The sequence below is a fragment of the Rhyacophila brunnea genome, unplaced genomic scaffold, assembly GCF_057557595.1.
Source record: "Rhyacophila brunnea isolate RB1 unplaced genomic scaffold, BYU_Rbru_1.0 scaffold_13, whole genome shotgun sequence".
In the NCBI taxonomy this organism is placed as follows: domain Eukaryota; kingdom Metazoa; phylum Arthropoda; class Insecta; order Trichoptera; family Rhyacophilidae; genus Rhyacophila; species Rhyacophila brunnea.
Window position 1 is genome coordinate 28,152,580 of NW_028232785.1, and position 13,311 is coordinate 28,165,890.

Consider the following 13,311-nt stretch of genomic DNA (forward strand, 5'->3'; position numbering starts at 1 on the left):
TTGATGTGATTTTTTAACATGTGTCAATTGATGTCTTTTGAGTGCATTAATTAGCAGGAATTTTTTAAAACACACGTTGCATTGATGTGATTTTTCACCAGTATGAGTCATTTTATGTCTCTTGAGAATATCACTTCGTGTGAATTTTTTTAAACACACATCACATTGATATAGCCTTTCACTGGTATGTGTCATTTTATGTACATTGAGATGACCAATATCTGTGAAATTTTCAAAACACACGTCGCATTGGTGTGAGTTTTCACCCTTATGCGTCATTTTATGTCTCCTGAGAATATCAATTCGTGTGTATTTTTGTAAACACACATCGCATTGATGTGGTTTTACACCGTCATGTGTCATTTTATGTTCTTCGAGATAATGAGATCGCGGAAATTGTTTAAAACACACATCGCATTGATATAGCCTTTCACTATTATGTGTCATTTTGTGTGTATTGAGATGACCAATTTCTGTGAAATTTTCAAAACACACGTCGCTTTGATGTGAGTTTTCACCAGTATGCGTCATTTTATGTCTCTTGAGAATATCAATTCGTGTGTATTTTTGTAAACACACGTCGCATTGATATGGCTTTTCATGTGTCATTTTGTGTATTTTGAGATGACCCCTTTTAGTGAATTTTTCAAAACACACATCGCATTGATGTGTTTTTTCATCAATCTTGTCTACACCAATTTGCAAATTTTTATTTGGGCGACCATTGCATTCATAAAGTTCTTCACCAGTGTGCGTCTTATTTGACGGAAGAGTCTGTGACTTTAAGCACGAAATGTAGTGATTATTTAGATGATTAACAGATTCAAACACTCCATAACAATTATTGCAAATAAAGTTACGTGGGAAATATGTAACTCTTCTCAACATAATTCGAACCACCTTTGGTAAGTATAATTTCCGAACTTCCTGTTTGACATATTGATTGTTGTAGTCGTTGTCCCGTTCCTTGTCAACTGTATTTTTACTAACGATGCCCAGTTGTTTACTGTCATGTACTGTAGAGCATTGCTGAGTAGAAATCTACAAAAAAATAAGTCTGCAATATTCATTTAAATATTCAAATAAAAAATGTAATTGTGCTCCCTAATATAACATTAACTGACCAACTGACTTTCTCTTAGGTATGCTTAAATACTGCAGTCTGCAGTTTAGAAGAGATCTTTATTTTTAGCTACGTATTTCTTTCGACTCATACGAGGTACAAATGAGAACTCTGCCATACTGGGCAGTGTTGACCTGTGTGTCTCTGGGAACTATCTTAGAAATGGGGGTACATCAGTTGTTTATTCTCCCAAGGTGCAGAACCAATCTGTCACTGGTAATGCCAATTGGGAAGGCAATAACTATTTTCAACCAAATTGCTTCGGGTGTTGATATTTTCCACTTGCGTAAGTTGAGTTTAGGTGGACGCTATTTTATAAATTCTTAAAATAGGGTTTCCTTAGCAAACTCTGTATACTTGTTTGAACTTCTAAAGATGTATAATTCTATTGCTCTGCTTTTGTTTGTTTATATTATATTCTCTTTTTCTATTATCATTTTAATCCCTTTTATTACTTTTTATTTTCTTTCTTCTTTATATTAATGTTTCATGTCGTGGACGTCCTTAACTTATAATTTGTAATTTCCACAATATGTTAAAAAATAAATAAATTGAATTGAATCAGTATTTGACAGTTAGTTGTCATAGATAATCAATCTTTGTTTTACAATACAGTACAGTATTTTTTTAAATTTTCTGTTTGTGACATCTGTTGATTGAATCTTTAGTTTAATATTTCGTAAAACAGTTCCATGCAGAGAATAAAATTATTTATGTTTCAGTGATAAAAAACACTTCAAAACTATCAGATATTTTATGGGTTATCATATGAAAATAAATTACCCTATATAATAGTAACAGTTTTTTTTAAATCTTTAGGACGTTTTTGGTTTTTTATTTAGCACTATACTGATTTTTGAAAACGGCTAATTTTATTAATTTAAAATGTTTGAATTTTATACTTACATTGTAAATGATTTTTATATTTGTACTTATTGTCTACGCTTATAATAGCGTTTTCGCCATATAATAGCGGTTTTTTCGATGATTGTCTATGCTCAAAAAATCTCGCTTAGGCCTACCGCGCATGTAAGATTACATAACCGGCCGGTAGCATTCGGACAATCGTTGGTTTGCTCGCGCATGATCCAAATTATTACCGGCCAGTATGTTTGAGCGCGCATGGCGTGATATAGATCGGAGGCAATGCGCGCGCACTAAAAATATGCTTCCGCACCGAAAAATGGCGGACGCAATATAAGAAACGTCAAAATGGATTTTGTAGAGCTTATATTATATAATATATAGAGGTTTTGTATAGATTATCAAACTGTTTTAAAATGTGGGTGTATATATTATTAATTTATGAAGAAAGAAACTGAAAAAATGGGACTGGTGCGCGCATGCAAAGCCAATAGGTACGCATCGATGAACTGTCAAGTCAAATGTGGCGGTTCGATGTATGCGTGTGCTACATACGACCGCGTCACTTGTGCGTGCATGTATGAGTGCACTCTCGGCCGGCCATGACTTGTCATGTGCGGGCTCTCATTTAAAAGCATTGCCAATGGGACCCGGCCGGTTCGAATCGGTGTAAAATTTTGTGTCTGAACACAAATTTCAATTCGGCCGTTCGCTCGATCGTCCATGCGCGGGGTTGCATTGCAATACGATGGTTACAACTTCTCGATTGTTGACCGTACGATAGGAAATCGTTCATGCGCGGTAGGCCTCTCTGATGCTTTCAAGTATTGAAAAAAGAAATCTGATGTTTATCCAGGGTGTACGGTCGTAATATAGAGCCCAATTAATTGGCAGTATGCATAAGGATGGTATTCAGTAATTTTAGTGTAAAATAATAACTATTAAAATTACTACCAATGCAAGAGGAAACAAGAGGCGAAGATATTTTTAATATCTTTAAAATTTACGCGACAGAAATTCAATGTGCACCCGCCACTATCATCCCAAATCTAAAATGCGCCCGCTACCACAAAAAGGTTAAGAACCCCTGATGTAAGGAATAAGTAGATGTACCTGTTGTAATTTTGTCACAAAGCTGTGATAGGAGACGTAGCCAAAGGAAGAAAATATCACATAAGTATACAATTAATTACCTGCTGTACTGATCTGTAATCTGAATGCGAACATCCAGGTGTAGGATCTTCATCATGGAATGGATGCTTCGCGTCTTCATTAAAGTCGCATTTAACGTCAACCAGCTGAACGTCAATCTCGGGTTGGATTGATATCATTGAGACGCGGTGCTGGATACTGAAAGAAAAACCATACATTAAATTTATGTAGGTAATCATATAATAATACAAGTTTGAGTCCTCGTATTTTTACCACGTTATTATTAGCTCATATTCTTGTTTGTCCGGTACAGATTTTTTTCTTGTGTGTTCAGTACAATTTTTTTCTCGTTGTCCAAGATTTTTAACTAACTTCCCGACTAGCTAGACATTTGAAACTTTTAGAATATATCAGATCACGGCGACAATGCATTCTTTTAATGCTTTTGGCCATCTTTAAGCAGAATTCAATTCATTTTCAGTTAATTCTGTTTTGTATATTTCGGAAAAAAAATCGTTAAAACTAATATTTACTACTCACTATTATTGGTCGCTAAGGGGTCCTACCAACTAAATTATTAATGTATACGTGCGTTACTATGGAAATCAATATTAGTATTTCTATCATTAATAAGTACGAAAAAAAAGTATTTATTAATACATAATATTATTGTCAAGTTTATATGATAAAACAGAAAATTTAAAAACGTGGTAAGATTTAAAAAGTTCTTTTTATCTTGTAATTATTATAACAATATAATATAATTATTGTGAATCGTAGCTAGATGTCTAATTGTACCTATGCGAGTTTGACATCCACGTATGCTCTTACACAATTTGAAAAACATTTTAACATAATAATATGTTCCAATACCCGAACAATTTTCTCACTTGGAGTTTAGTTTCCTATTGTTATCTTGCCCGGTTAGTTGTCTCCAGTTACATTCCTGAAATCTTTTGTAAATCAACGCATTAGCTATAGGACCATGGCTAATGGAGACTAAAAGCACTCTTTACAAGACACTTGTAAAGCCAGTGCTCACCTACGAATAGGAAACCTGGACTTTAACTCTGCGAAATGAACGAGCCTTTAACATTTTTGAAAGAAAAATTCTCCGCCGTATATATGGACCGATCAGGGACGACGCCAATTGGAGGAGAAAATAAATAATGCTGAGCTCTACGGGCTGCCTGTACGAAGATTGCAGCGCAGTTCAATAAATTAAGATTGGGAGACTGCGATGGCTAGGTCATGTGCACCGTATGAAAGACAATGAACCGGCAAAGAGAGTGATGTTCAGCAATCTAATAGGGCGTAGAAGAAGAGGCAAGCCAAAGATTCGCTGGTTGGATGTAGCTGCCAGTGACTGCCGTATTCTGGGGATACCGAATTGGAAAGCGGCCACACTGGAGCTGTTGGAGGAGGCCAAGACCCACACCGGGTTGTCTCACCCTTGATGATGATGATGGTGGCTAATGGAGAAAGTATTTAAAAAACTAACTCTTACAATCTCGTTTGGCTTCCAACCTACCTACCTGTCAGGAAGATAGTATGCTCTACTTACTGACTTTCTAATTATTGATCCCATTTTTACAACAATTGTTATGTATCAAGTAATTTAATAAACAAATACATTTAAACACACCTTATATTTGGTTTTGACACATTTCTACCATTAATCTACATCTATGACTCATTTTATAAAAAACTTTTGTGACTTTATTGTAAGACAAAAATTTATGTGTCAAACGTTTCCTGTCAAACTGTCAAGATTACAAGAATAATTACATCCATCCGGTCTAGCTCAGACAAAGTTCAATTCGAACCCTGGTATCACAATTTTTTGTTAGTAACTGGTAAACTGTCACTTTTTTATCTTTAGTATGGTTTTTTTAGGATTTGGGCTGGGCAAAATAACGCACCGGAATTAGTTTTATAACGGCAGGGTATATTTACGTGGATGTTATATAATTATTACATTGTTTTATAATTTGTTTTACGGAGGACAAAATTTCGTGAGTTCATTGCTTGACTGTTTTCCGACACTGACGCCATCTTGAAAATCGCTTTCAACGGTTTTTTTCAAGGCGACGTTGCAATATCTCCAACGGTCAAATTATGGCATTGTTGCCATTCAACATATTATTTTCTAACAACTCTTTTTCTTCTCCTTGCACTATCTAACATTCCTCTCTCTCAATTACAATACAAGTTATTTTTCCCATTCATTCTTTATACATGGTATTGCAATTTATTGGCGTTTTGTCTACACATTCTACTGACATGTTTCATACATTATTGTTAGCGACAGTTGGTCACTTTTTATACTGTTTAAGGGGTCAAGCCCAATTTCATTCGTCGTCTCGCATACTTTCTTATTTATTCAGGCCTGGTCTTCCACGAACCGTGTCCTCAACCTCAAAGACACGGGCCGTGGGACTTATTTATGGAAAGAAACGTCCCTCTGGGTGGTCAAGGGTGCGGCTCGGTGCAGTTTATTTGACTACGAGGCCAAGGGCGTGTTCAGGCCACTCTACACCCCTAAAAGGTACTCTAGGTATAAGACCCGAAGTCCGAGGTCGTGACAATTCGACCTCTCTGGATTTTGGCGTGAACATAATCCTTGGTCTCAAATAGGCCACCGTTCTCACCACTTGACAAACCGTTGGGTATAGGAATATCGTATACAGTGTTTAGTTTTACATTTATTTTAATTACTTTTGGTTTAATAATTACTCATATATTCCAGCCTCGGAATGTTTACTTTAATCAGATTTCTATTATTTCTATTCAGTATTCTACAAGTTATTTCGTCAATAGACTTCTCCAGAATCAGAGTGTCTAAGGTCTAGGCGTTCGTTCTAGAGGGTGACACGATCGGGGCTATGACTCGCCACATCCAACCTATTTAGAACGTGAGTCGCGAATCTCAGGAACCGAAAAGGGAGGCAGACGTCATCTCGGCTTGTAATCAAGCATCACTCCTAAAGGACCGATGTAGACACCAGCATGCGCCTTTTTAGTCCGCCCAGTCAAGGAGAGGGTTATTACCAATGCATTGGTCGCAATCCATGGGTTTAGACGGGACTTCCAGTTCGCTCGGGTGACGATACATATACATGTATTCGTTTACATATTTATATATTTCCGGATCTACTAAAGATCTAGCAAATACAACAGAGAAATTCAAATCGAAACTTAATTCTCAGGTAGGCTATCAGGGTGTCGGATTATATGTTTTATTAAGCCATATCGTGTGATCAGTGGACTCGCTTATCCGTCCAAATTTAATATGCAGGCATCAGTTAGACCGATGTGAGAATTGCAAACTAATTTATTCCCCTTTTCTACGGCATCGGCTCTCATCTGATCACGTGGCCATACGTCTTACCCTCTGATAGTCTAGAAGATACATTTTATAATAGTTACCTATCGAACCTAAATATATACTAAAAGGAATCTAGCTTAATACTCTAATTTAACATCTAATCGTGGGACAATTACTTGCTTACCTAGTGTTTAACTTGTGGTTTATGCATAATATTATTCATGTTATATCTAAATTAAGTATATATATATTATATTTTTTTAACTAACAAGTAGGTATCGTCTTGACGATCTCAGTATGGTTTCTTTGATATTATTTATATAGGTATCAGATGGTGAATATTGTTTATTTTTCTTTGTTTTCACGGCCGAACAACCCTGTCAATATCTAGCTCGTGATACTGGGAGGTTGTCGGCGCAAATGGGCGTATTTTTTTTTTAAGTCATCCACATATACAGCCTGTGGTTTTGATCGTAATATGTGGGTCCGGATGCATGTTCATAAAGTTAAGTATTAGCATAATATATTATTTTATCATAATTTTAAGTTTAATCGCCTTTCGTTCCCGCGCGTGACGTCTTACGACACTATGCAAGAGTCCGCATTTATTTTCGTAAAATTAGTTAAGTTTATATTATATTATGCTGATATAGTAATAAGTTTGTTTCTGATCTTCCTCGTGCGCAGCGTCATACCCTACAACACGAGGGTCCGGGTTTTATATTTTATGTGGTTACATACAATACGTATCGCGTCTTTCGTTTCTTTTTATTTCTTATTTTTTTTATTACTCGTTTTTGTTAGTTATTTCGTACGTGTTTCAGTGACCTTTTGGTACGTCGATTCACGTAGAACGGTCCGCAGGGAAAAAACGTTTCGGCAGTCGGCACCTCTCGCTACGTCTAAGTTCTTGAGGGTTTAGGTCGACAGACCTATGTCTTGTAACCGCCCTTTCATTTTCCGCAGTTGGTGTGTTAACTGTCGGATCATTTCCGGCTGAGTGGGGTGAGAGAGGCCTTCTAGCACGCCCCTCCTTTCCGCTCCTAGGGCATTTAAGTGGCTTTTTGATAGGTTGGTGTTCGACTTCTGTTGAAGGCGTCCCCTGAACGAAAGTATCCAACACGTTTTCAATTTTATCGTACGTCACTAGTCCGTCAGACGTTGCTTGCGCGGCGTGATCGTCGACGGACGTCACCTTGGCAATGTCGATCATCGAATCAGCTTCGCAGGGCACAGACGTCGTTGATTTAGCACCTTGTCGTTTCTTTCTTTTCTTCGCTCCCTTACGAGCGACCGGCAATGCTCTTGGCGAGCCTCCTGTTATCTCCTGTTCCACTCGTGACGGGTCGCTTTCAGGTCGGTCGTGTTGCGATGACGTATTCGGAGAGTGATCAATTCTCATGTCTACATCAGGCGTCTTTGACCCGAGTTGTTCTAGGACGTCGTCTCGGGGGTTAGGGCTTAGAGGAGGCGGTACCCTGGGCTCCATCGGATCGCTACATATTTCATCACGTAATTCCTTATTATTAACACTTTTTTTATATAATTTAAATCCGCAGGTAAATGCTTACATACTAGACATACAGCATCTATTTTATTTATTTCGACACTGTAAAAGTCACTCTTACAAGTCGCACATACGCTATTCGTTACCTTATTTTTTTTTTTAATATGTGTATTTTTATTCTCCTTATATGCTAGATGAGTTTTATTAAAGTCATTTATCTCGTTAATAACGTTCCCGTTTATTTCGTTCTTAGCAATAATACTTCCCGGTAATTCCGGCGTATTTGTAGTGTAGAGTAAATCAGCTGTCATACGTAGTAAGGGCATTTTTTTTTGATTTGACATATTATCAGCTGGTTTCGTTCCCGCGCGCCGTGGAGATAATTCTCCCCACACTCTTGCGTTAACGCTGCCGTTGCCTCCCCGCCCCGTACGATGAGATGCTCGTACGCGGTGTTTATTTGAAATGATCTCGTTATATTTCCTTCCGACATCCGACATATCATTATAAATATTTTTTCTGGTTTGTTCCGAATTATTTAATTGAGCCGGTGTAATACAGAATTTATCAATAACAGTTTTGCCAGTGTCAGCGTTAAATCTACTTACGGTTTTTACTGGTGTCTCTGCTGTTTTTACTGCTTGTCGATGGATTTTCGTATTTTTAATCTCACAAACATTCATCGCCTTTTTAGACACAGTATTTATTATTTTATTACTACTAATTATATTTACAGCTTCGATTGGCTCGCCCTGCGGTTGTTTTACAACTTTTCTATACCGGCGTGCGGCAATATTTATATTGTTTAGCTTGAAAATGGCTAAAGTTTTATTCAGAATCGGTCGGAAAACATCACCAGGCGGTGCGTCACGAATATATTTTTTTAATATAGACGCTACATTTACAGCCCCTAGGAGAGGGTCCTGTTTCATAACTTTTTCAGCTATCGGAAGGATGTCCTGACTAACGTTACACTTCTTTCCACTTTTGAACACAGGCTTTTGCACAAGCACTTGAAGAGAGTCCTGCGCGACGGTACCTTTGCCAGTGCCGTATGCAGCACGTCGACTGCCATCTGCGAGCCTCAGACGGTGGTCGGGTTCTGCATCTAATCTTCATTCCCTCGGTGTCTCCTGTGTTCGCTGGATCCTTCGTTTCAGTACCTCGCACTCGGAATGTTCATGATACTCAGGGCAATAGTAACACTTCCGAGCTCCGTTAGCATTTGAGTAACTTCCACGGCCCCTAGTTCCAAATGAACCCCGTCGAGGGTATTGGCCTCTATACTCGTAACTCGTCTGAGCCGGCGGTGCTTCATAATTAGTGGTCACTTCGTTCTCCGTTTTTGTAGCGAGTGGTGCGAGGCGTGTATGCGATACCTCGGCGGACCGTGGTTTCGCGTGTCCCCGGTTTGTTCCATTCGTTTTGTCTGCTCGCCTCGCCACTGACAACTGCATGTTTGTGGCGTGCTTCTTTGAGTGGGTGTTGGTACGGCGATGGTCGGGTTTGTTTTTATCATCCGTAGGTCACGAACGACTTCTAGTAGTTCTTCGAGTGTCTGCCACTTGCACGCTCCCACCCACAATTGTACTCTTTCTGTAAAAAGTTCGTAAAATATGTCGGCGAGGTCTTTACTACTTGCAGTAGGCATTAACGCCTTGGCGAGGTCTCGCTTGTTTAAAAGGAAGGCATAAGGGTCTTCTTCAGGACGCTGTGCTGTGGTTTTCAGTTCGTCTTGTTGTTCTCTGGTCCTGGCAGGTGACTCAAAGTGACGGCGGAGTCGGTTGGTAAAGGTCTCCCACCCATCGTCTGGAGACACTGTTCTGGCCCAGGACTTGGCTTCGCCTTTCAGCTGCCCCAAGGCACGTCCTGTCCAGTTATCCTCTGGGGTTCTATCCAACCGGAAGAACTCTTCGCATCCGGCCAGAAACGTAGCCACCCTATGTTTGGGGTTACCCCCAAACGTCACTTGTAGTTCTGGCTTATGTGCCCACGGTTTATATGGTAGTTCTGGTCGGGGCACTACCATCGGAAGTACACATGGTATACTAGGTGTGGTCACTTCGGTGCGCGGACTGTCATTAACAAATGGTCGCATTGTTTCGAAATTAGTCGCGAACGCGTTGTCCGTGGAGGCCACTTCCGTGTCGATAATCGGGTCGGCCATGTTTAAAGAGTCTTCAGATGTCTCCTTGTTGGTTTCGGCCTTCGTTTGCGAACGTGTCCGCATTGACATGTGCACTCGTTTAGTTTTTTTTTTTTTTTTAAAAAACAACAAAAAAAATTATTTTTATTTTAATTTTTTTCGGTCCTCATGGTTGCGGGATCGGCAAATCCGTACAATTCACAAGCCGCATATGTTGGGCGCCACATGATAAATCCAGGGTTCCGGTCTAGCTCAGACAAAGTTCAATTCGAACCCTGGTATCACAAGTTTTTGTTAGTAACTGGTAAACTGTCACTTTTTTATCTTTAGTATGGTTTTTTTAGGATTTGGGCTGGGCAAAATAACGCACCGGAATTGGTTTTATAACGGCAGGGTATATTTACGTGGATGTTATATAATTATTACATTGTTTTATAATTTGTTTTACGGAGGACAAAATTTCGTGAGTTCATTGCTTGACTGTTTTCCGACACTGACGCCATCTTGAAAATCGCTTTCAACGGTTTTTTTCAAGGCGACGTTGCAATATCTCCAACGGTCAAATTATGGCATTGTTGCCATTCAACATATTATTTTCTAACAACTCTTTTTCTTCTCCTTGCACTATCTAACATTCCTCTCTCTCAATTACAATACAAGTTATTTTTCCCATTCATTCTTTATACATGGTATTGCAATTTATTGGCGTTTTGTCTACACATTCTACTGACATGTTTCATACATTATTGTTAGCGACAGTTGGTCACTTTTTATACTGTTTAAGGGGTGAAGCCCAATTTCATTCGTCGTCTCGCATACTTTCTTATTTATTCAGGCCTGGTCTTCCACGAACCGTGTCCTCAGCCTCAAAGACACGGGCCGTGGGACTTATTTCTGGAAAGAAACGTCCCTCTGGGTGGTCAAGGGTGTGGCTCGGTGCAGTTTATTTGACTACGAGGCCAAGGGCGTGTTCAGGCCACTTTACACCCCTAAAAGGTACTCTAGGTATAAGACCCGAAGTCCGAGGTCGTGACAGTACCTATAACGTTTTTAAATTTACTGTTGAATTATTATGCTCAAACTTGTACCTACTCGATATGAAGTAAACGAAAAACAAACAAATAATATAGAATACTGAAATGTCATTTTGACATTTCATTTTGCGTATATATTACGTATATATTAATAATTTATTTGCTAGCACCACCTTCTTAGCAATCAATAATAGTCTTACTTTTTACGGATTTTTCTGAAATAGCTTTCCATACAAAACAGAATTAACTGAAAATGAATTGAATTCTGCTTAAAGATGGCTGAAAGTATTAAAAGAATGCATTGGAATCGTGTTCTGATATATTCAAAAAGTTTCAAATGTTTAGCTAGTCAGGAAGTTGGTTAAAAATCGATTGCAAGATTTGTACTCGACAAACAAGAGTACGAACTAATAAAAACCTTGTCAAAATGGCCAAGTCCAATAGTCAATTTTTCTAGTTAAAAAAATGTGTCTTAAAGCAGATAGTCATTTTAACAAACTCGTGTAAGTAGTACATTTCCAGGCTGTAAATCAGCTGGGCATTTTTTCCAGACAACCGCAACGTTAGTAAGATGTCAGATAGCACCGCCATCTTTAGATTAATAAAGCCTGAGCATAACTTTTTGCACAAGCAACTAGTGGTCTACTTTTCAGCTGTCAAAATCAGTTCCCAGATTGCTTGACATATTGATTCACCCTTTCTCGTTTCAAATTGAATTATAAAAGAAACTCAAATCAAATAAATGAACTACTTATCAGTAATATTTATAAATAATATACATTCCTGTTATTCATCAGCTGTCAAAGTCAGACTAGTCCTTCACACAAAAACCGGTGGTAATATCGATTTCCAAAAAATATGTAGCATTGATCTATGCATTACATTTGTAGAAGATGTGTTAATGCTAGTGTATTTTTTATCATGTAACTTATCTATTCAAATCAAACCATTCCCTGCGTGAACACGACAGACGCGTCAGTATGAGCACTCTATTGAACAATGACAGGCAGTGATAGTTCATACATAGACAACAACGGGAAGGGCGGAAAAAGTAGGACCAGTCGTTGTGAATGTATCGGCTTTCTACTTGAATCGGCAATGCAGATAGTCATTTAGTGCATTTTCACAAAAAATGCAGTTGGACAATTTTACTTGTACGACGACGACATGCATATATTATATTACCTAACTTACCATTGTTATTCCGCTAAAACAATTATAAAATATGCAGGAAAACTCATAATAAAAAAAACTAACCTCAAAATGGCAACTGGAATCGTCGGGGTTCTTTGCTTTACATAAGTGCGCGTGTCAGGGCTGTTTTGATGGCTAGTTGTTACATCAAACTTGTCTTCAGTAACAGATTGGTCTCCATCATGCTCACGTTTGACTTCCATGTTTATGTAGGTATTAAAAATGGTTAATAATAAATGTGGAGCACTCCCAGTGACACTAGACAACTTTCTGTTAAGTGTTGCTAGATTTCAGATAATGATATTCCGTGTTGCTATTATTTTTTTGTTAGACCATAATGTAATGAACTTTGTATTATGGTAGGAATCTCAAAAACATTGATTTGTAATAATATAATACAACTTTAATATTACTCTGGAATTGATAATTAAAAACAATTATATATACCTACGGTGTTTTGTATTGGGTAGAATAGTAATTAGGTAGAGAGGGTGTGATGCAATTTTCATGAAACCCGGCTGCAAAATTCACTGCCTTACACATTGACTGCTGACTAGATAATTACTTTTTAATTATCACATTTAAATAGCATGCTAATTTTATTCTGTGTGCGAAAGGAAAAGGGCGATGAGTCTGAAATTTCCTAAAATGAGTTAAGTATGCAAAACTAACCATAATGCATATATGCGTAAAGCAAGAAAGGTACCAGTCGAATCAACGCCGCTATCTAAGAAAATTTTGTATATTATCAATACGCGATAATTTATTTTTCGTAATATTTCGAAAGAATAAATGCGTTGAATTGAATCAACTCAGAGAATTTCAGTTTTTGTCACACGCCGAAAGGAACACAGCGTTGAGTCGCGTTAACGCCGCATTCCTTTCGACGATAGCTATGTTCACACCAGTTCGAGTTAAACGTCATCGAGTCGTCAGTGTTTGCTGTTCTCGCTTTACGCTGTC

General features: G+C 38.2%; 1 long non-coding RNA gene across 1 annotated transcript; it reads right to left on the reverse strand.

Annotated features, from left to right (window-relative positions):
• Positions 1 to 39: 39 nt before the first annotated feature.
• Positions 40 to 12,623, reverse strand: LOC147077156 (uncharacterized). Its single transcript, XR_015069419.1, has 3 exons — positions 12,412 to 12,623; positions 3,181 to 3,337; positions 40 to 1,041 (listed from the first exon to the last, which is right to left on the reverse strand). It is a non-coding gene; the product is annotated as an uncharacterized LOC147077156 (long non-coding RNA).
• Positions 12,624 to 13,311: the final 688 nt, after the last annotated feature.